The sequence below is a fragment of the Hemiscyllium ocellatum genome, chromosome 2 (genome assembly GCF_020745735.1).
Source record: "Hemiscyllium ocellatum isolate sHemOce1 chromosome 2, sHemOce1.pat.X.cur, whole genome shotgun sequence".
Lineage (NCBI taxonomy): Eukaryota > Metazoa > Chordata > Chondrichthyes > Orectolobiformes > Hemiscylliidae > Hemiscyllium > Hemiscyllium ocellatum.
Genome location: NC_083402.1, coordinates 104,656,219 through 104,681,576, shown reverse-complemented (window position 1 = coordinate 104,681,576; position 25,358 = coordinate 104,656,219).

Genomic DNA, 25,358 nt, shown 5'->3' with positions numbered 1-25,358 from the left:
CGTGTCTGCGTGGGTTTCCTCCGGGTGCTCTGTTTTCCTCCCACAGTCCAAAAATGTGCAGGTTAGGTGAATTGGCCATGCTAAATTGCCCATAGTGTTAGCTGAAGGGGTGAAATCGGAGCTGAAAATGTGTTGCTGGTTAAAGCACAGCAGGTCAGGCAGCATCCAAGGAACAGGAAATTCGACGTTTCGGGCAAAAGCCCTTCCTTGGATGCTGCCTGACCTGCTGTGCTTTAACCAGCAACCCATTTTCAGCTCTGATCTCCAGCATCTGCAGACCTCACTTTACTTGAAGGGGTGAAATGTAAGGGAATGGGTCTGGGTTGGTTGCACTTCAGCAGGTCGGTGTGGACTTGTTGAGCCGAAGGGCCTGTTTCCATGCTGTAAGTAATCTAATCTAATCCTCACTTTCTCATGGAAATAATGATAGTCAACTACCAATGTTGACTCACATAAACTCAATATGTTGTTCCATTCACTTTCCAGATGCTACCCAGGGCAGACAATATCATTTCATTGCATGTTCAAAGATCTCGATAAATCAAACAGGATATCAACAAGTAGCCAAAATTCTTTGTTAATTATTCAATAATAATGTTTGCTACTCCTCTTACTTCCATCGAATTGAAAATTTAAACAACTTTACCCAATCACTTTGTTCATATGAAAGATTAATAACGTAACTATTAAATACGGATCTAGATAATGTTACGTTGAGACACCTGAGATTTTTGTTTCCTTTAATTCATTCATTGCATTTGGGTACTGCCAGCTCGACTAGCATTTATTATCTATCCTTGGTTCCATATGAGTCAACCACATTGCTATGGGTCTGATGTCACATGTAGCCCAGACCAGGTATGGATGGCAAATTTCTATCGCAAAGTTGTTAGTGAACTCAATGTGTCTTTACAAAAATTAGATGGTGAGATACTTAGATGGTTGCCAACACCAACAGGTTAGTGTTTAATTCCAGATTTTTATTCAATCAAGTTTCACCACCTGCCAGTGTGAAATTGTGCTGATCTATTTCCCAAACACATTGGCCTGGAGTTCTGGATGACAGCACCAGTGATGTTACCACATCACTGCCTCTCCTTGAGGAGATATACACAAAAAGAAACACATATGCACAATATAAATGAAAATTGTTGTTATTAAGCTGTCGTAAATGAATAGACTTTAGAATTGCTCTACCAACAGATTTCTAGATGGAATACATAAAAACAAGGAAACATTTTTACATTTGGTTGTTATGATTGGTTATCATCTTAATATTGAGACACACTGTACCTTTTCATTAACAGGATGAAACTTTTTTTAATCTCATCTGAAGATGTTTCCACGTTTTGAATCTTTCACTTGACAGCTTGCAGTTAGGAAAATTAACAAACTGGCAAATACATTAGCCAAGAGGCTGGACGTTCAAACAAATATAAATATTGGGACCCAGTTAAATTGCTGAAACACTGATTTCTATGGGAATTGTCTGGGAACTTGGAAATCCAGGTGGATAATTCCTGTGCTCCCCACGACTCTCCATAAAAGGTTCTCAAATTTGAGTTAGAGGCAGATCTAAAAGTTTCGATGTGCTCATTTGGAACATACCCAGGAAAGTTTAGACAAAAATAAAGCCTTGGGTAATTCCAAAACTGTTCATCCTCTAATTCAGATTACCCATAACTCCCTCCTTGACCCTCAACCATCTCTTGATACCAAACTATCCCTTCGATCTCTAGATTAACCCCTCCCCCACTTGACCCAACTAAACCTGATCAAACTACTGATCTGACCTGACTAAACCATGATTGGGCCAGGCTTCCATGGAACTGTTTGGGAACCAAAATCAGTTCCATGGAAGCCTGGCCCATTTATTATCACACATTCTTCTCCAATGCAAAAATAACAATTGATTTTCTGACTCAACAGCAAATTAACAGGCTGACTGGGAAGAATGTGTGCAGTTGTAAAGATCAGGGGCACTCATTTGCTGTATAACAATGGTTGACGGGGCTAATGTACATGCTATATTGGTTCCACCCATTCTACTGTTTCAACACAGAGATTTTGGTGTAGACAAGGATTTCCACTTGAGCTTTCAGAGGGAGCCAATGTAAATGAATCAGTTCCCTAAGGTCTGAGAATTATGCATGACCAAATGCAAATATACAAACAAATTGGAGGAGAAGACCACAAAGCCTCTTAAGCCTGCTCTGCCATTCAATAAGATCATGTATTGAACTTACAGCTATCATGCAATGAACCTTCTTGCTATCTCAGAGCAGTGTCTCTTGAGTAGATACTCCACTGTGGTATATCTTTAACCATTAATCACTGGAAAAACCTCATACAAAGTATAGACAGCGGCAGATAGGTGACAGCTTTTGGTCCTCCTTGGCTGCATTCAAAAATTCTCTCAACATATAGGTTTAGTACTTTTTGGTGACTTTTTAAATCTCCTGCTTTAATCCAACATAATCTTTATCCTAATTTGCTACCCACAAGTGACTCACTTTTCCTGTTGGGTTTTTGTGTCTGAAAGGAATGTATGTTTGCACAAACCAGGTAAAAAAAAAGTACTGCAGATGCTGGAAACCAGAGTTTGGATTAGAGTGGTGCTGCAAAAGCACAGCAGGTCAGGCAGCATCCGAGGTGCAGGAAATTTGAAATTTTGGGCAAAAGCCCTTTATCAGGAATAGAGGCAGGGTGCCTGCAGAGTGGAGAGATAAATGAGATGGGGGTGGGGATGAGGAGAAAGTAGCATAGAGTACAATAGGTGAATGGGGGTGGGGATGGAGGTGATAGATCAGAGAGGAGGGTGGGGGAAGGTAGCAAAGAGTGCAATGGGTGAATGGGGTGGGGATGAAGGTGATAGGTCAGAGAGGATGGTGGAATGGATAGGTAGAAAGGAAGATAGGCAGGTAGGACAGGTCATGAGGGTGGTGCTGAGCTGGAGGGTTGGAGCTGGGGTGAGGTGGGGGAAGGGGAAATGAGGAAACTGGTGAAATCCACATTAATGCCATGGGGTTGAAGTGTTCCGAGGTGGAAGATAAGGCGTTCTTCCTCCAGGCATCGGGTGGTGAGGGAGCAGTGGTGGAGGAGGCCCAGGACCTCCATGTCCTCAGCAGAGTGGGAGGGGGAGTTGAAATGTCGTCAGATGTTTTGGTTTAGGCGAAAGTTGCTAGGGTGGAAGGTGAGTACCAGGGAGCTTCTGCCCTTGTTATGGTTGGAGGGGTGGGGTTTGAGGGCGGAGTGGTGGGATGTGGACGAGATGTGTTGGAGGGCATCTCTAACTATGTGGAAAGGGAAAGTGCGGTCTCTAAAGGAAGAGGCCATCTGGTGTGTTCTGAGGTGGAACTTATTCTCTTGGGAGCAGATATGGTGGAGGCAGAGGAATTAGGAATACGGGATGGCATTTTTGCAGGAGGTAGGATGAGAAGAGTCGTAATCCAGGTAGCTGTGGGAGCTGGTGAGTTTGTAAAAAATGTCAGTGTCAAGTCGGTCCTCATTAATGGAGATGGAGAGATCCAGGAAGGGGAGGGAAGGGGAGGTGCCTCACAGCGCCTGAGACCCGGGTTCAATTCCCGACTCAGGCGACTGACTGTGTGGAGTTTGCACATTCTCCCCGTGTCTGCGTGGGTTTCCTCCGGGTGCTCCGGTTTCCTCCCATAGTCCAAAGATGTGCGGGTCAGGTGAATTGGCCATGCTAAATTGCCCGTAGTGTTATGTAAGGGGTAAATGTAGGGGTATGGGTGGGTTGCGCTTCGGTGGGTCGGTGTGGACTTGTTGGGCCGAAGGGCCTGTTTCCACACTGTAAGTAATCTAATCTAAGTAATCTAATCTAAAAAAAAGTGTCAGAGATGGTCCAGGCGAATTTAAGGTCGGGGTGGAATGTGTTAGTGAAATTGATGAATTGCTCAAACTCCTCACCGGGAGCACGAGATGGCGCCAATGCAGTCATCATTGTAGCGGAGGAAAAGTTGGGGAGTGGTGCCGGTGTAACAACAGAAGATGGACTATTCCACGTAGCCAAAAAAAAGTTAGAAATAGCTGGGGCCCATGCGGGTGCCCATGGCTACCCCTTTTGTCTGGAGGGAGTGGGAGGATTCGAAAGAGAAATTGTTAAGGATGAGGACCAGTTCAGCCAAACGAATGAGAGTGTCAGTGGAAGGACACTGTTGGGGACGTTGGGAGAGGAAGAAACGGAGGGCTTGGAGGCCTTGGTCATGATGGATGGAGGTATAGAGGGATTGGTTATCCGTGGTGAAGATGAGGCTTTGGGGGCTGGGGAAACGGAAATCTTGAAGGAGGTGGAGGCCATGGGTGGTGTCTCGAATGTATGTGGGGAGTTCCTGGACTAGGGGGGATAGGACAGTGTCGAGGTAGTTCGAGATGAGTTCGGTGGGGCAGGAGCATGCTGAGACAATGGGTCGGCCAGGGTGGTCAGGCTTGTGGATCTTGGGAAGGAGGTAGAATTGGGCGGTGCAGGGTTCCCGGACTATGAGGTTGGAAGCTGTGAGTGGGAGATTTCCTGAAGTGATGAGGTCTGTATGGTCTGGGAGATGACAGTTTGGCGATGGCGGGTAGGGTCATGGTAGAGGGGGCGGTAGGAGGAGGTGTTTTCGAGTTAGCATCTGGCTTCAGCTGTGTAGAGGTCAGCGCAAACCAGTCATTCATTATTTAAGTACTAGAAGCTATCTGTTTAAACATAATCAGGTCTTTTCCCAGTATACCACAGTGAAGTGGTCCCTCTTAGTTTACTTTGTTTATATTTAATATCCTGAGTTTCAGATTGAACTACTCAATGCAATGGTCACTCTTTGCTAAATGTTCCTTCACAAAAAAAAATTGTTGAGTAGCCCTTTCTTAGTTCATGCTGTGAGATCTAAACTAGCCTGTTCCCTAGTTGGTTTTTCAATATATTCAAACACTTCCCTAGAATTTGAATAAATAGTTTGTGGGTGGAATGGTTGCTCTATGTAAACATGGAAATATTTATCTGTGTATTTTAAACTTTAAATATGAATGCAATATTACATGGGAAATATTTCTACAACAATAAAGTAGTGTATATTTAGTTGATGAGAAAGGAGCAAATTTATATTTTGCTATGCCATTATTCCCCATTAGTTGGATATACACACTAATTCCTTAAGCATGCTTAAAAAGGCTAACATCGTTTTTCTGCTAATATCCATGAAAAATCTCATTTGTTACTGGAAATAAAATTTGCTGCTCAATATAACCTGATAGCCCCTGAGAATCTATACCACAATAATCACACTTAGAAAGGTCTCATGTTATGTCACACCATGACAATCAAGGTTTCTGTGACCAATCCATTGGTAAAATCTTCTAAACATTAGGAATAATATTGGATGCCTTCAATAAATAAGAGCTTGGGATTCAGAAGACAAAGTGAACAACTGACTTTTGTACAACACTTGAAAACATTTTAAAAAGTCATTTTCAAAAGCCCTGCACAGATACGAAACAAGAAAAAGATTTTAGATGTTAAGCCATTCATTATCAGAAGATGTGACTAATAGATTTTCCAAGGAGCAGATTTTAAAGATGATTTCATCAGAGGTCAGGGAGGTTAATAGACAAGACATTTAGGTAGGCCTTTCTGTGTCATTGCTGGCAAGATAGATACAGAACTGGCTTCGTCAAAGGAGACAGTAGGTAGCAGTGGAAGGATGCTCTTTGGATTGGAGGGTTGTGATTAGTGGTGTTCCACAGGGATCAGTGCTTGGTCCTCTTCTGTTCATGGACTACATAAATGATTTGGAGGAAAATGTGGCTGGTCTAATTAGTATGTTTGTGGATGATACAAATATTGGTGGAATTGTGGATAGTGAGGATTGTTGGTGAACACAGGAGGATATAGATCAGTTGGTGGCATGACCAGAAAAAATGGCAGAAGGATTTTGGACAGAAAAATGGACAACTGTGAGGTGATGCACTTTGGAAGATTAAGTACTGGTGGAAAGTATACAGTCAATGGCAGGACCCTGAGGAGTATTGATATGCAGAGGGATCTGGGTGTGCAGGTTCATAGATCACTGAAGGGGACAGAACAAGTAGATGAGGTAGCAAAACAGGCTTATGTTTTCATTGGAAGGGGCATTGAGTATAAGAATAGATGCAGTTTTATAGAAGTTTAGTTAGGCCATGTGTGGAATGTTGTGTACATTTCTGATCACCATACTACCAGAAGGATGTGCATGCTTTGGAGAGCATACAGAAAAAGCTTACCAAGATGTTTCCTGGTATCGGGATTTTAGCTATGAAGAAAGGTTGGATAGAGTAGAGTTGTTTTCACCAGAACGCAGGAGGCTGAGGGGCGACCTGATAGAAGTTTATAAGATTGTTAATGGCATGGATAGATAGAAAGATGAAGCCTTTTCCCATGGTGGAAGAGTCAATTACTTGGGGACATAGTTCCAAGGTGCTGGGGGGCAAGTTGAAAAGAGATGTGTGATGCATGTTTTTCAACAAACAGTAGTGATTGCCTGGAATGCACTGTCAGAGGAGGTGGTGGAAACAGACACAATAGTAGCACTCAGGAAACATCTGGATGAATACATAAATAGGAAAGAAATAGAGGGATATGGATCCTGTAAGTGAAGACAGTTTTAGTTTGGAAAGACAAAATGTGTTGGCACAGGCTTGGAGGGCCAAAGGACCTGTTCCCATGCTGTATTGTTCTTTGTTCTTTATTCTTGTTCTTGCTACCAATGATTAGTCAAGGGTTATGAGGTTCGTAAGATAAAAAGTTGGAAGACCTGTGATATTAGAGGAAACAAGTAATGGAACAAATTGATTTGATTGACAAAGTTATGATTGATGGTTTCAGCAGAAGATGAGCGGAAGTGAATGTGTAAGTAGGCAGAGGTAGAAACACATGGCTTTAATTATAGAGAGGATCGGGAGATATAAGCTTGCCTTGTAGATGAATGGGACACTATGCATGCAGTCTGCACCAGGAGTTAGTAGCTGATGAGAAACATGTAAACAAATTTGTTTATGTCACAGTGTCACGACAATGGTGTTAGACATTCCAATGGCAACACTGAGCATGCAGGAGAGGCAAAGCGATGGTGATTACATTGAACTGGGTGTTGTCAATATACATATATCGGTTAACTCCATGCCTGTTTGTGGTGTTACCAGGAGACATGGTTGCGAAAATGTGATTTGCAAGAATGGATTTCCAGAGACTTGCACAGGCAATGATGCAGGAGGTGAAAATACTGCTGAAGATGCCTGATGACAATGATTTTATCCAACATGTTCAGATATTTTTTGCTTACTGATGTTATAAACATTCGCACAAAACTCAGTTAAATAAATGCAGGGCATGACTGAAGGATCATTGTGGCCACTTGCACAAACTCTTCTCTTCAACTCTGCTCAATATCTCCTTTCATCCTTTTCTCTTGAGAATTAAGGACAATTTGCTAAGTTGGAAGTGTAGTTATGTACTAAGATAGCATTATTAAAGCTGATCTTACTAAAAGGTAAAATCTCAAGTACCTTAATTAACATCTCATTCAGTGCAACACGGTGCAATTAAAAGCCATTTAATATTTTAATCAACTTCACTTGAGCTTCTGCCAAGAATGAATGTTCAATGCAGTATAATTCAGCACTGCTATGTTTTCCAGGGATGACTTGACAACACACAGAAATTTGCAGAAATTATGCTGAAATAAGGCAAGCATTTCAATGTTGTAGTCTGCTGCAACCTAGGAGCAGAAAAAGGGTATTCACCTCTTGTAGCTTACTTCAGCATTCATTTAAATCAATTATGATCTGCAGTTCCTTCCAGGAAGTAGTGGCATAGTGATATTGTCACTGGACTAGCAGAATCGAAAGGTCATTGGTTTGAATCCCACCACAGCAGATGGTGAAATTTGAATACAATGAAAATTTGCAAATAAAAGTTATAACAACCATATAACCGTTGCAATTGCTGTTAAAAAAAAAACTATCTGGTTCACTAATATACTTTCTATTCTTTGTTTTTCTAATCAACCTGTTCAGCGATGTTATTACATACAAGTGTTGCACTTAGGACTTGAACACAAAGCCCCCCAGTCCAGGTGTAGGGACACTACCACTGCACCACAAGAGAGCCCTTGTGGTGCTCTCTGTCTGACATGTGATTCCAGACTCACAGCAATGTCATTGATTCTTAATTACTCTCTTAGCCATTATGGATAGGCCCTAACTCCTGACCTATCTAATAATGTGTAAATCCCATGAACAAGACTTACATATATACTTTTGGTTCCATAACTCTTAATACCTGAACTTAATGAAAATCTAACAAACTCAGTCTTGAAAGCAGTTCTGGATTTCCACTGTTTTGTGTGGGAATACATGTTTGCTAAAATCACACTTGGATGACTGTGCCTGGCTTTTAGGTTTTAACAACCTTGTTCTGGACTCTCCATGAGAGATAATGGTTTGTTTCTTTTTGTAATATCTAAGCATTATCTATTATGCTACCCCTTAATATTAATCAAGCGATTATAAACATAAATATTCAAGATGCCTCAGAATTTAAATTTTACTTCACAGTTTCACTCTGATAATTCTTCACTGCACTCTCTTCACAGCCAATATGTACTTCAAGACCAAGAGATCTGAGCTGGACACAAAGCTAGGTATAACCAGTAGCTTCAGATGCCAAACAGCAATTGCCTTTGCCCTTTGGTGGAATTGTGGCTGGGATCTTGAAACAAGTAAAGCAAAAAGCAAAAGTTCAATTGAAAACAAAGGGAAATGGAAAATCCAAGATAGTTTTATCCAAACAGGGTGCCCAAATACCACTAGAATGTCAGTTACTCATCCTTCACTAAAAGATAGTGAAAACAGCAAAATATTCCCCCAATATAATTTCTGATGTCAGTCATTATTTTCTATTATTTCCATTTCATTGATATTGAATGACAATACAGTAATGGAACACACAACAAAAGTAGTTTAACTGTTTTCCTAAACTGCGCAACTGCCTCATTACTATCTGCCGACTTGGTAATGTGCCAATTGATTTTCAGTACAAAGAAAAATGTAAAATCAAAGCGTCATCAATCACACTGCTGAATAATTATCCTGACCCTGAACAGCACTAATGCCTGTCAATGTCAACCAACTGCCTATTGCTGAAAAGAAATATGAGGAGACTTTTAAACTTTTTTTTATTTTTAAACAAAATACATGATTTGAAATGAGGATGCCTCAGAGTTTATCCAATAGTTTTCTTATGCTACCTAACTGATCTTCTAAATATTTAGCTGTTGTTCTTTACCCACATTAATATTTTGCTAAATCATAGAAGGACTAAGTTCAGAGAAAGGTCATTCGGCATATCAATCCTGTTCTAATTCTTTCATGGAGCTATCCAATTAAACCAATACCATGACTTTGACCCCACAGCTCTGGTAATTATATCAGTCTCGGTTTTTATCTAGTTCTGTTTTGAAATTTATTGTCGATGTGGTGCACCTTCTTTCCAGATTATACTGTCCAGATCGAAATAATGAGCTGCGCAGAAACATTTTCATTTGCGTCACATGCAGATCTTTAATCCTCTTTAATCTGTGTTCTTTGGTTATTTTCCTCTGCCACAGACAAAAGATTCCATCCATTTACTCAAACAAAATCACTTTATAGTTTTGAACATCTCTATTATCTTTTTTCTGCAGATGGATCATCAATCTGGAACACAAATTTTGTTAACTTCCATTGGTACTGTCTTGGTGTTTTCTTCTTTAGTATCCTGTGTCTCCACATAACACAAATTCCACAGCTCTGGTTCAAATCTTTTCTTCATTGTCTCCCCCACAGCTCTCAAATCAAAAACACATTGATATCTTTACAAGAGTAAGGCAGTGAGAACTGAGTATAATATCAAAGCTGAGGCCGTGTCAGTGTTTAATCATAATTCTGCATAACCTCACGCTTTTGTGGATACCCTTAGCTTTTTCCGCAACTTGTTATGTCATCTTTAAAGGTTTGGGTAGATACACTCCCTGGTCTTTCTGTTCCTGCACCCATTCAAATTGTTACCACATAATCACTCAAGGCTTTGTTAGATGATGGATGAATTACAGTGTGTGAAGATAGACAATTGAATACTGCACTATGACAGCAAATCTCCTGGCACGAGTAACTACAAGCAGCAGCAGCTCATAACGTAGCTCCTCATTATTCCCATCAAAATACAAAATTTCACAATACTCTACATGAAGTTTCATCTACATGTGTCTGTCCTTTCACCATTTGTGAAATCTATCACTGTACGTGTCATTTTTCACTACATCCCAACATCCACTATATTGTTTTACTTTATATTGTATCTTCTGCAGTAGAAACCATTCCTGATATGACCCCAGAAATACATCAGAAATAGAAAAGGCCCTAATTGCCACTACTGGTTTTTGTCAAAAGCCTACAATTTAAAAGACCCATCAATCCTCCAATTACTTCATCAAAGAGCATGGTCAGGTCAGTCAAATATCGTTTGCCTTGAGCAACTCTGTGCTGACTATTTTTATTGACCTCTGCTTTTCTAAGTGCCAAATATTTCCCTTTGGATCATTGCTATCAAAAGTTTCTTGGACACTGTTGTTGGCTGGCCTATAGTTGCTGTTCCTATCTCTCTTTTTTCCTAAATATTCACAATCCTCCAGTTCACTTGTTCACATCTATATCCAAGGAGGGTTGGAATATCATGGCCAAAGCTTTGGCAATTTCTCGCCTTACTTCTCCTTTCACACAGATTCACCAAAGGCAATAATTTCTCTTAATAAAGGGTCACCTTGCACTTTTTGAAGAGTGGAATATTTCCTGCTGTCATGTTGAGGCTGAATTCCAGCATAAATAGTGTACAAAATCAAATGACCCTAATCAAAGAGTCGTCAATGTATGATTAGTATTTTTGCTTGTGTTTTACCAAAGAAAAAGATCAACAGCAAAGATATTTTATGATTATATATGCAGATGATTGTTGAGCTGTGCAGCAACTTACTTTGGAAGCATTTAACAAAACAATAAGCTCTTTTTCCCTGGCTTCTGTTATTCTCTTCTGCTTTCACAATTGCCAATGCAAAATGCTTTTTGTGTTACCCAATAAATATCAATGCATGTGTTAGCATCTGCTTCTGACATTTGGCATTCCACTTATGGTCTGACATACCACAGTGAATACGCTGGAGCCAAAATTGTGCCTGAAGAAAAGCATGAAGATGGTTTGAACAAAAAGAAAAGCAGATTACCATTCTCTGACGCTAAAATTGATTGAGATCAGATGTGGGTAAGTTATTTTCCCAATTTACAACATATTTACAGATGCATAAATACTCTGCTTCTGCAAAGAATAATATGTGAATTAGTAGGGCATATTCATTTCAGGTCATGTTAGTATTACTTCCATGAACAAGAATTTGCATTGTATACCAGCAAAAGAGATGTATTGCACTTCCAATTGAAATATTACAGTAAATAAGAACAGATTCAGGAACATGCATGCTAACAAATGAATTAGTCACCATGCACATTTTCATGAAGCTACAAACTAATTAAAATCTTCTGGCGACTGGGCACAATGACAGAAAGATTTGTCATTTTCTGTTTTAAAGGGTTAAATTCACATTAAGCTTAAGCAGGCATGAGAGTTTGCAAAAAAACATAAAGTGCTGGAGAAACTCAGCAAGTCTGTTAGGAGTGAGAAATGTTTTGTGTATAGGATGACTCTTCTTCCTGGAAGGAAGCAAAGCACCCTAGATACCTGATGGATGAGAGGTGTCTCATATGACAAGTCTGTGGATGAGATAGAAGACCTCACCTGATCTGCTATTAACCTCCAATATCTTCAATTTTCATAACTGTAAACAAAGAAAGCAAAAGGAAATGCAAAACAACATTTTTAATACAATTCTATTCAATGATTCATAGATTAATTTGTGCAAATGTTAGAGATTCCAAATGCAATATTTTGTATTATTTTTGTAACTGTGCCCTTTTTTTAATCTATCCATCGGATGTGGGTGATATTGGCCAGGAGAAAGTGAGGACTGCAGATGCTGGAGATTAGAGTTTAAAAATGTGTTGCTGGAAAAGCGTAGCAGGTCAGGCAGCTTATGCCCAAAACGTGGATTCTCCTGTTCCTTTGATGCTGCCTGATATTGGCCAGGCCAGTATTTGTTGCATCCCCAATCCCCAGAAGGCAGTTAGAAGTCCACCACATTGCTGGGGTCTGGCGGCACTAGCATAGCAAACCAGGCAAATACGCAGATTTAATTCCCTATAGGACAATGGTAAACCAGTTAGGTTTTTTAAAAATCATAATAAACAGTGATTACACGGCTGCTTGGAGGACTGTGTTTAATTCCAAATTATGCAGAATGGAAATGACACCACCTGCAATGGTGGATATGAACCCAAGCCCCTCGAACACTATCCTGGGCCCAATAGTTTACTAGAGCACTACAGCACTGCCTTCACATATTGCTTGCATATTTCCCAAGAGATCTACTTATTTACATTTCTTTGTAGACTGAGGATGGATTAACACAATCCTTATTTTCTATTATATATTTTCTGAAATGTAATTAACAGTAGATCCTAAAGTTCATTTGCAATTAAAAATGTGAAAGCATGTCTTGAGCAGGGAATGATGCAGATATAACATGCAACACAAAAAAAAAGCTGGAAGTACATACACAGGGCTAAATACAATTACAGTTATAATCCAAGTAAACAAATTTACTGAATTATCACAAAATGAAAAAAAGCAACAGGTTTCCACTTATAGCTAGGGTTTTACTACAAATCAGAATTTATGTCAATTAAAGATAAGCTGACAAGCAAATAACTGGGGTCTAGTTATGGAATCATCAATGCATGATTTCTGCTGTTTCTGTCCTTTTTTTTAACACAGTCACATACCCCTTGTATATATACCTAGTCTGTACTTCCTTGCTGACAAACATCTTTGTCTGTTGACACAGACCATCTGCATTTTAAATTCCTCCCTTTATGGTACTGCTTCCAGGTCATGCGGACTGGAATGTACTCTTCAAAAAAGTTACAATTGATACAAACTCTTACAGATCCCTCACAAACGTTTCTTTTTAAATCACATATTAGAGAGATATTTTGAAGAATTTACTGAATTCATTCACTACGCTGTTAGTTCTGGCATAAATGTGAATGAACATTGGCACAAAACCATTTGATTAATAAGGAAATATAGAGGTGACTTACTAGCATGGTACCAAGAGAATTGATTAGAAATACAGAAATTGTTCTCTTTAGAGAAGGTCAATGAGGAAATTGAATAAAGATTTTGAAGTAAAGAAAGGTTTTGATGGAATAAAGGGCAAGAAGCTGTGATAGGGTCATTGTATATTAGAGGATAATGATGTAAGATGGTCTAAAAGGAAACATGAGGAATGTTTTTATTTTGGAATAAACTATTGTGATCTTGACTTCACTGTTTTAAAGGATACAGAAGTGATTTAATGACAATTTTCAAAAGTACATTGCATATATACTTGATAAAGCAAGGCTAAGGCGAAAGAGCAAATGACATCTTTCTATGCAGTGTGATGCAATGATTTGAATATTGATATTATCTATGCAACAACTGGTGCACAATAATTGGGGAATGTAAACATCCAGTTACATGGAAAAAAGCATAAAGGCATCAATAAAAGATGGTCATCATGAACATTGGAAGAAGCATCCCTTAAATTTAGAAAAAATTCACAAACAGATGGTGTGAGTGAATAGTTAACAGTGTGGATGCATTTAAGGGGAGAATCAATCAGCAACTTGATGAAGAAGGCATGCTGATGGTAAGAGAAGGAAAAATGGGAGGATACTCAAGTGAATCACAACTGTAAGGCTCTGTTTGGGTGAAACCACTGCTCCTGTTCTATGCATTCTTTGTCATTTGATGCAAACCATATTCTGTTTTAGAGAGTTAATAGGCTGCACGGCACCATGGTTTAATTGAATATTTGAGATCAGCATCGAAGGATTGTTTATTCGAAAGCACTAGAAATCACACTCAATCTTATTATTTTTGAACTGGGATTCAACTATCGGAGCACTTAGGAATAGTTTCGCTCGATCCCAATGAGACAAATGTCTGGAACTTTAGTAAGCTGACAGGAAATGTTCTGACTTAGAATTTTACCTTCTGCAGCCTTGCTTTAAAGGAGATAAGTGTCAATTATCCTTACAAATGTTTGTGATGAGAATAATTTAGCATTATCTCAATTGCACACCGTGGGGAAAAAAAGATCTGTCACCGTGCTCACCCATAGCATGGCAACATAAAAAAACACAGAAGCTGTAAAATACAGAAATCGAGCCTGCCAACATATACAGAAATGACCGAGTGCTCCAGTCTTGACCAAACAGGCTAACATAAAAAAAAAGACAAGGCCAAGCCTCTTCCCAGACACGAGAATATACTCCCTAAAATAGCTTTTCACAATCAGCTCTCAGCCCGATTAGCAATGCAGTCTCAAACACCCAAAGGGTAGGCTCATTTCCCATTGAAACCAATACCGCATAAACAAACAGACAGATCGAGAGGCTCCGGAAGACCTCGCTCACAGGAGGAACACAATGGGCATACCTGGATGCTAGGAGAAGGGACATTTGCACATATTTGTGTTTACGGGACATATAATGAAGAATCATCCAAAAGACATTTTCACCCACTCACCGAAATCACCTGCGTCAATTACAAATGAATTCTACTGCCGGACTCTTGATTAATTTCCATTCTGTTTATTCTTGTTTTAATCTTTTTTACAATTTTCACCATTGTACTGTAACTGCTTTACAATTATCACCTTTGTGTTGTACCCCTATAAAAATATGCCAGCCTTTCTGTTCGGGAAGAGCATTTGGCCATCTGTGCGGAGAATTAGTTCCGTGTCAGCCTGGTTAATTTCTCTTCCGCAATATCGCTTTGTGGAATAAACCATTTGTCAATTTCACTATGATCCTTGTTTGTGGTCTCTGATCAATTGGGCTCAATTCTCCAACATACACAAACTTAAAGAGCAGTTTGAATCCAGGTTCTTAAAATCAATATTCTCTACTGTTATTCTGATGCCATGGATTCTTACAAAGCGTATCAGCAGCTGTCTATTTGCTTCTTCCAAGTGCATGCATCTGTCTTGGCATGAGCATTTTAATTCAGTCCTATTCTGCAATCAACTAACATCCATATCTTCACCCATTTCCCAAAAGGGTCCATTGGATAACAATCAGGACAAATAAATCTCACTGTACTTTCCCCTTTTGTCATCCTAAGGCTGCAACAGCTGTGACTGTTGAGATCATGAATAATCACACCTGGGATGTCCCCGATCTGTAGAACTCCATGTGAAAGCCACCAAACCACTGAGGGAGTCACCTATTGGTATTTAAATTTGATAAACACATTGCAAATTGGGCAGACAACAGAATATTTATCACAAATGCTAACTGCATGCCTAGGCAAAATGCTGAAATAAAGGGATGTTATGGTAATGTCAGCAATTACTGATTAAAGCTCCACATTTTTCGCTTCACTTATGAATTTGGCTCTATCAACCTTCCCAGGCAGACTTTCAGGCAAAGGTAATAGGTATTTTTTGCATACATCTAGATTTTTTTGGCTTTAGTATCTAAGACACTGCACTGATACATCATTTAGTATCTTTATTTTCTCTAACGTTTTACAGCTTGCCAACCCCAATGTCCACAGACAAACCCCACAATTGTTGGAGTCAGTCTCTGTTCTCGGCACTGTCTGCACATTGGGAGCTAGCCAGTCATGGTTCACCTGTATAAATTTAGTAATTACAGATAAAATATGAATATATCTTCAACATTTAATTTAACATTATGCGCTTCTTTAAAACTGTCCCTGAATATTTCAAGTCTCAAGCTTGCCTAGTTGTCCTGTAGATGGACCTGAGGGACAGCAGTCAGATAATCTTCACTGAGGATTGGATGAAGAGGACTACCTCTTCAAACAGACAAAGTTGTCCAGAAGGACAGAGGAAATCAACAGAATTGTGTTCCTTCCAATGTGGAGACAATATACACCAAAAGTATTCAGGTCTTCTGAGGATAGGGAGGATGAATGGCATTACTGTTTCTGGTGACAAGACCTAAACTGTACGGTCAACAGTATCTTTATGCACAGCTCTACACATTCCTCCCTGTCCAGGCTCCTCACATCTTCAACTGAGAAGCCAACAGTCACTTTCAGGCTATGACCATCTTGCACCCTTGCTTCATCATCATCATCCAGAGATATTAGCTTTCCACATAAACCATTGTTCTCAATTTCTGTTTTCTCCCATGGTAGGAGAGAGTACTCATTGCAGGAATAGGCAAAGACACACAACACAGGAGTCCTCCAGTAATAAGTGCATTGATGAAATTGCTCAGGCATGCATCATTGGTCAGGTGGGGAAAAGGGGTCTTATTGTAGAAACATGTAGACCTTATCTGTGCAGAAATGCTGGGTGGTGTGTTAAAACTTCAGGGTCCTGGAGCAACCTTGTGATGGTATTGCAGAGTTGAACATCCCTCAGCACATACAGGCAGAGTTGTCTAAACCAGAAGAGATTGAGTGAGCACAGGGCTATGAAGGCATGAAGAAACTATTTTAGTCTTCAATTAGTATGATATAAGTTAGTAAACCAGATGAAACATTAGCCAAATTCTAGAATGCCTATGGTTATCATGTATTAATGGATAATAAATAGTGTTAAAGTCTAAGCCTGATGAGCTTACCTTTTCCTTGACCAGTCTATTTCAATCACAAACCAAAATATCACACAACTTAAAACGGTGGCAAAGGCTGGTAGGATGGAAGTGATTCTGAAAGTATGCGAAGAGCAACACAGGTAAAGTGAATCCAAAGAGGTTAGAATTTCTTGTGCGGCTCATCGAAGCAGCTCTTGATTCTCTCAGTATCTTTGACCAAAAGCTTTCTGAGCTGACAGATTCACCAAAGGAGCTGCCCTAGCAGCAAGCCCACTCAATTACACTGGTGAGTTCCACATAGCTCAGAAAATAGTTCTGTTCAAACAGAAGTCACAACAGACATGAAATGTTAACTTTGTTTCTCTCCCCAGAAACACTGAAATCTGTCGAGTTTCTCTGTGCTTGTTCAAGAAATAGGTCTGCTGTCTTGTTAAATTCTTAGGCATAGCATATCATCAGAGAAAACCTGGAAGAGGATGTGATGCTGCAGAGATCCTGACCCAACATCATTTACATGGAATTAAATTCTACATAAGCACCCAAACCCAACTTCTCTTGCCTGGGATCATTTTCCTCAGATATCTCACTTCATTGAGCTATTTTATAAGTTTAAAAATGCTATAACTTTCTCATGCAGGAGGAACATGTATTTCTCAACTGCTTTTGATTAAAACAATTCCAGAGCAGATTCCAAAGTTGAATTTCCTTGTGAATCCTCCTATTTAGGCTATAGCACACTTGTATTTCTGCATAGATTCTCGCTTCATCAAATTTGATTGCGATGTTTTAAATTGTTTGTTCATGTGCCAAAGCAAGCTATTAATCGATTCTTCAAATGGCAGTCAATAGAGATGTGAAATAATAAGATTTCTCCATGAGATTCCATAGTTCAGTTAACCCCTCCTTTCTTTATTTAGTTTGACTTATAGTTTGCTTCAAATCAAAAATCAAATCGGTAAGAAAAGTTAAATCAGATGGTTCAGCTCCCATTTTTTGTCATTAACACCAGAAACGTACGGAAAATAATATTCATGCACAGTTCAAAATCTTTGCTGATGAGTAAATTTTCTGAACACATGACTGCCTCAGAATGACAGGACTCCAGCTGTGCTTTGAAAAGATATTCATAGCCAGGGGCTGGGACTCACTAAAGCTATTTTGCTCATTATTGCTTAAACAGATTCTCCTCTTTCTCCCAAATACTGATGCCAAACCATGCCTGCTTGCAGAAAATCTAGGCTAAAAACATAAAAATGCATCAAGAAAACAGCAAACTTCTGGAGGGGAAATGTCAATCATTCTGACTATTAGGGAATTTTGAAGGAATGTTTGACAGACAGGTGCATGCCATGCAGAAAATATAATGAAACATCATGATGGAAATAAAATTTCACTGTGCAAAAGCTCTATTCAGTCCCAATCACCCATCACATTGATGCTTGTTGACCAATGCTGGTTTCTAGTTTGTGAATGCATCCCAAATTTTAAATTCTCAAGCTTATGTTCAACTATTTCTGTGGGCCAGCTTGTCCAGCTTCATGACTGACAATTCTGACCTCTTGAATGTCCATGATTTTCAAAAGCCCACCATCAATAGTTATTTTTTCAATAACTGAACTCTACCACTCTGCAGTCTTTATCCTAAGTCTCTATACTTTTACTCTGATAAGTGACTCTTTAAAATCTGTGCCTTTGAACTGTTGGTTATCTGTCCTAACATATTTTTGCACAGCTGGGTGGCAAATTAGTCCTCATAAGATCATAAGAAATAACAGTACACTGAAGTTTTTTTTTGGGAACAGTTTAAGGTGTTAAGAGCAACCACACAAAGCCAAATTGTTGTTTTGTTGGGACTGAATGTCTTCACTAGCTCAGGACAGAGCTAACTTTATGATTTGTTCCTCCTGCCTTTATAGTGGTTGATGCTAACACTGGACACCTGAGATTAACAGTGTTTCTTTCATTACAAACATCTTAACGAACAAAGGAAAATGTCCAAAAATAAAACTTTTTCAATCAGTTAAAGCAATGGAAGTATTCAGGTATTTTTGATCAATTAAGTTTGATAACTAGAGGTTCTTTATTATGCTGTGCAACAATGTTTGCCACATGAAAATTACATAAAAATGATTAATTGCAAGGTACATGTAACAAAAGGAAGTGTTGGATTTTTCTTACTATATTTAAACTATTAGAAGTCATGTTTGGTGAGGTTTTTAGGATTATTTAAAGACTGTTATGTTTGCAGTAATCAATGTGAAAATTCCTCATCAAGATCCTCTATGATCTCAATGCAAAAATCAATAAGTACACTGGAGTCAGAGTTGATCAGTCAACAAGTCTTGAGTAATGATGAGTAATTGGCTAGGAACTGTTGAAGGTGAGAGATTCTTGATTATGTTGAGCACTTCTCACTTCTTTTAAGTGACCTCTTTTGACAAGGTGATCCAATGCTAGATCAGCTACATTAGCTCAGCCTTCAACAAACTTCAACAATGCATGTTTGACAACAAAGGCCTGTGCAGATCAACAAATGTTCTACTGAACAGAGCAATTGTTGTTACCACACTCCTGCATTGCAAAGGGATTTGGCTCATGGATCAGTGACATACAAAAGTGCAAAGGAAATGTCATCAGCAATGCAAACCTCCAGATTCAATGGGAGGGCTGGCAAATAAACATGAGTGTCCTTCTTGAAGACAGCTCTGTAATTATTCAGGCAAAATTTTAATAACATTTTTTGAGCTACTATTTTCTTCTTTTGGTCCCCTAGCTGTCTCCTATTCCACAATTCCACTTTTTCTCCTTCCTTTAATTTTTAGTCTGAGAAAAAAAAATATAAACTGTTCTAAGCTAGTTAGGCTGCCTTTAGAATGAAAACTATGTCAGTAGTATATTCAAACAACTCATAGATGTTTACAGCATAGAAGGCAGACATTCAGTCCATCATGTCCACACTGGTCACCAAAACTTTGACTCACCTCATTCTGTTTTCCAGCTTTCAACTCAACTCTAGAGGCCATAGCAACACACATGGATATATAACCATTGCCGTTCTGTTATGACAGTTTCAGACTCAAAGTCTAAAGATGTGTGGGTTAAATTTATTGATTATGCTAAATTGCCCCATAGTTTCCAGGGATGTTTAGACTAGGTGGATTAGACATAACAAATATGGGGTTACCAGGATAGGGTGAGACTCTTTGTCTGGGTGGGATATTCTTTGGAGGACTTGTTGGGTTGAATGGAGTCTTTCCACTCAATAGGGGTTCTATGATTCAAGCACTTTATCAGGTAGGGAATTCCAGATTTGCATCATCTCCTAAGTATAAAAGATACCCCTCAGCACTCTTTTTATGCCTTCTATCACTTACCTTGTATCTATGCTTCCTAGTTATTGACTCTCTCTACTAATAAAAAATGTGCCTTTCTATCCACCACAGAACCTTGTGGAATTCTCTTAACCTTTGGTGTTCTGTGGAAAACAATCCAGCCTATCTAATCTTTTCCTCATTGTTCAACCTCGAGGCATCAACCTCGTAAATCTCCTCTATAATCTCTTTAGTGCAATCATATCTTCCCTATATGTGGTGACAAGGACTGTACACAGACTCCAACTGTGGCCTAATCAGCATTTTATACAGTTCAATCATAACCTCCTTGCATTTGTATTCTGTTCCATGATTAATAAAAGCAAGTATCCCATATGATCTCTTATCTATCCTATCTACCTGCCCTCCTGTCTTCAGGCATTTGTGGCTGTTCCATCATATACTACTCAACTATATACAGCTCAACATGACTGTATCTGAAGTTGCTGAATCTATTCCCATTTTCCCTCTGTTCTAAGTCATTACAGAAGATGTTAAAAATCACACAACACCAGGTTATAGTGCAACAGGTTTATTTGGAGGCACATGCTTTCAAAGCGCTGCTCCTTCACCAGGTAGTTAGCTTCCTCAGCACAGTAGCAACCTGATGAAGGAGCAATGCTCCAAAAGCTTGTACTTCCAAATAAACCTGTTGCACTATAACATGGAGTTGTGTGATTTTTAACTTTGACCACCCCAATCCAATACTGGCACCTCCACATCATGGTTACAGAAGATGCTATTCATATAGATCGACACATGAGCCGTTATAAATCCTAATGAATCATAAACAACATCCATTTTCTTTGTAATTGCTAACAAAGACACAAATTAGTTAGTCAATCACAACCATAACAATGTGTGGAGTACCTGTTTCAATGTGCTCAAAATTGAAAGTAATTGCTGCTTTTGCCAAATTTGGATGACAACGGTGTTGTCTATGTCTCTGGTGGTTCTCATTAGTCTCTGTTTGCTTGCATCCAAGTCCCATCTGCCTGAATGAGCATATGTTTGCTCCATTTGGACCAATAATGCTGCATGAATGTATTCTCCATTGCAATGCCACTACCAATCGAAGTCCACTTGCCAATCAATCAGTACTCATCTCACAAGTAATATAAATGGTGGGGTTCCCCTTAAGTTGCTATTTTTGTGAATTTTCCTGATGAGTGTAAGATTAAAACTTTGCCAAAATGCCTATTTTTGTCTGCGGTACTCAAGTGCTGTGCCACCAAATGATTGGTTTCTGTTTTAGTGCTGAATTTAACTGACATTCCAAACAACCTTATACATAACTTCCGATGAGGTTACCATGAAGGTTCCACCTTCTCAACTTTGCTTCTCGCCTGAGGCATGGTGACCCTTAGGTTAAGACACTACCAGTCACCTTTCTGCAATGAGAGAATAGCCCCATGATATTCTGGGGCTGAGGTGACTTTATGCTCTTCACTCTTTCCTATGTATAGATGAGTTTAACACTGTAAATCTAATGAATAAAGCCAGGAGATTGCTGATGGTTTGATGTCAACTAACTGAGCTTTGTGCAGAACCAGACCATAGAGAGTAGAAAGGTATTAGGGGTTGACTGCCTTGGTTTGATGAATCACTTATTTCAGCAGTGAATTAATTCAGCCTCCTTTGGCCACAAGGACAAAATTAAAATCAGTCAGAAAGCCCCCACAATTACTCATAAAGCTCAAATGTTGAGTGGATGAACCACAAAGATCATGAAATAATAATTTCAATCTGTAATTTTTGTTCAGGTAACCAATTTCCTCAGTTTGGTGTTCATGCTAAACTCAGCACCAGAAGTGAGCTATCTGAAGTTTCCCCACCCAAAACTTTTTCTGTCACAATGTTGATTTGATTGGTAAGTAGTACATCTAAAAAGTGTTTTAGTGTTTGACTTAGTTCTGGATAAAGGAGCAGGTTTTCAAAATTCCTGCATGTGAACAAATGAACAAGGAACAGGAATTGCCACTTGGCCCTTTGAGCCTGCTCTACCACTCAATATCTAATTTTAATCTCAACTCTACATTCCTGCTTATCACCAATAATCTTTCATCCCCTCGATAATCAAGTTTCCACCTATCAGAACCCATTGAATCCACCACCTGTTGAGGAAGGGAATTCCAAAAACACATAATCCTCTGAGAGAAAAAAAAGTTTCCTCATCTCTGACTTAAATAAGCAACTCGTATGTTTAAACTATGATACCTAACACTTTCACAAGAGGTAGCATCCTTTTGAAATCCACCTGATCAAGTTTCCTTAGGAAATTACATGGTTTGATTAAGTCATCAAACTCCAGAGACTAGTCTGTCTAGACCTTCCTCACAAGGCAATCCATTTTTTATAGAATGTATGAGAAAATTTCAAAATAATGACCACATATTAGATATTTTGCAGCAATGGATGCAGATGGGCAAGTAGAGCTGCGACTATAACCATTTCAGTTACAATCTTCTTGAATGGCAGAACACGCTTTAAGTATCAAATGGCCTAGTCTTGTTTCTAAACACTGTGTTCCTTTCCCTTTGTTCAAGTAGAGTCCACACATTAGGAACACATCCAGGTATTAGAGGTTCTTTGAGAAGACAAACATTATAGAGTTTACGGAGACTGAGCAACACATGAGTTATTAAGCAGAAAGTTTCTCGACCAGACAGTCCCATTGCAGAAGAGGTGAAAATTGGAATAGATTTTAAAAAATGTAGGAAATGTTTTATAAGCTTTCTAATATTGCTGACTAATTACATTAATTAATTTGATATAAATCCATAGCAAAGAGCTAAACTCTCAACACAGCATTAAAAAGAAACCACAGGTCTGGATTCAAAGTAAGGGCACAACCGGAACACTAATAAAAATCAATGAATTTGTTTTTAATGGCAAAGTAAAATAATGAATAGAGTGAGAAAAGGTGTTACTGCCTTCTCCTCCCCTCAGACCATTTGACAGAATTTTCATGGTCTGGAATAGAACCAAACACAAAAAAAATTACAATTGATTTCCCATTAATGGTCTTGTCTTTCATTTATGCGAATACTTTTGGTGAGCAGGAGCAGCTGCATTGTAACTTAAGGTCTATTAAAGCCACCCTTTGATTGGCAGTTTCATCATGTAGTTCACTTGGAAATCCACAGTAAAAAAAGATTTCACCAGGAGAACTCATTCATTCACTTGACCTTTACTCACACTGAAACTCTGCCAGTGCTATCACTAAAAGCCAAGGGCTTGGCTGCCCATTTGTTAGTTTCATTCTGTTTCGATCCAGAGAGCACATCTCTCCTGCATCATTTTCCAAACTGTCTAGGGAGAGACAAATTTCCATTTTACACACTGCTTAATGAGAATTAAAATGCTCAACTTTCATTAAACCTTCAAAATACGATTAATTGGCATCTTTTAAAGTGCTGATCTTTCCTTTTTCCACAATGAGTAAAGATTATGCGTTTGATAGACTGTAAGATTGATCCAGGAAATTAAAAAAAAAGCTTTCTTTGCAACCATGGAACTGTGGAAATCATAACAATTTATAAGTTACTCCTTTAGCCAACCAACATGTCAGAAATGATCATTCCCCCTTCTCTCCAAAACTGATAACAATAGTTTATTAATGAGATACATCACAGTGCCTACCATATGTTATCAATGACATGTTTCTGAATATAACATGAATGTTGAGTTGCTTTTCTTAAAAAATTACCAGACTTTACTGCCACACACAAAGTCCTGGCATTACGTTTCGCAACCACAAAAAAGTAACTTTAGGGTGATGATAGTAGAATGATATGCAGAGGAACATATACATTTCAATTAAACAAATCTATTCAGTATATGCTGTGTCAAACCAATATCAAAAATATTTTTACCAGCACACACTTTCAATGTGCTTGTACTTAGTAGATTCAATGTGCAGTATAACTTATTAATTCCATGGGGCCTGATGGTCGACATCCCGGAGTGCTGAAGAAGGTGACTATAGAGATAGTTGTATGTGTAATCATCTTCCAAAATTTCATAGATTCTGGAATGATTCATGCAGATTAGAAACCTGAAAATGTCACCACAATATTTTAAAAAAGAGCAAGGGGAAAGAAAAGAAACCACTGATCAACCTGACTTCAGAAGTTGCTGGAAGCTATCACAAAGGACATAACAACTGGATACTTGGATGAAAAATAATCTATTTGGGTATAGTCTGCATGGATTTGTCAATCAAAATTTATGTTTGACAAACAAAGTGTTTTGAGGCTGTTACTAACAAGATTGATAACGGGGGAGTCGATGGATGTAGTAAGTTGGATTTTTAGGATGCTGTTGATAAGGCCTCACACAGGAGGTCAGTTGTAATAATTGGAGTACAAGGGGTAAAAGCTAATGTACTGTGTGGATTAAGGATAAGCTAACAGACAGAAAAAAAGTGAATAGGCAGAAATGAGGCAATTTCATTTTGACAGTCTGTGATTGGTGAGGTTTCACAAGGATCAATTCTCAGATTGAAGCTGTTCACAAAACATATCAATGATTTGAAAATGAGAACCAAATGTAATATTTCCAGATTTATAGACAACATAAAACTAAGCAGGAATATTTCTCTTAAAGGAGATGTAAAATGTTTTCAGGAGAATTTGGACAGGCTTAGCGATTGCACAAGAATATGGAGATGAAACATAATGCAGAAAAATCAAGTAATCCACTCTGGTAGGATGAATAAACATGCAATGTAATTCTAACATTCTGAGAGGTTGAAAGTGTAGATATGCAAGTAGACAGGTGTTCTTGTCAATAAATCACTAAAGGTGAATATGCAGGTAGGAAGGATAATGGAATGTTAGTCTTTATCACAAGAGGATTGGAAGATAGGAAGTAATGAAGTATTGCTTCAATTATATAGGAACTTGTTGAGACAAAGCAAATTGTGCAGCTTTGGTCTGCTAATCTCAGGAATGCTATTATTGCTATAGAGCAATGCAACAAAGGTTTAGTCATCTTATGCCTGGGATGGCAGGAATGTCCCATGAAGAGAAATTGGGCAACCGGGGCTGTATTTTCTAGGGTTTTGAAAAATACAAGGTGAACTCATTGAAATTTAGATAAAACTTGAAGAATTATTACAGGGTAATTGCATATAAGTTATTTCTTCTGCTTGAGTAACTTAGAACAGTTGGCACAATTTAAAAATAA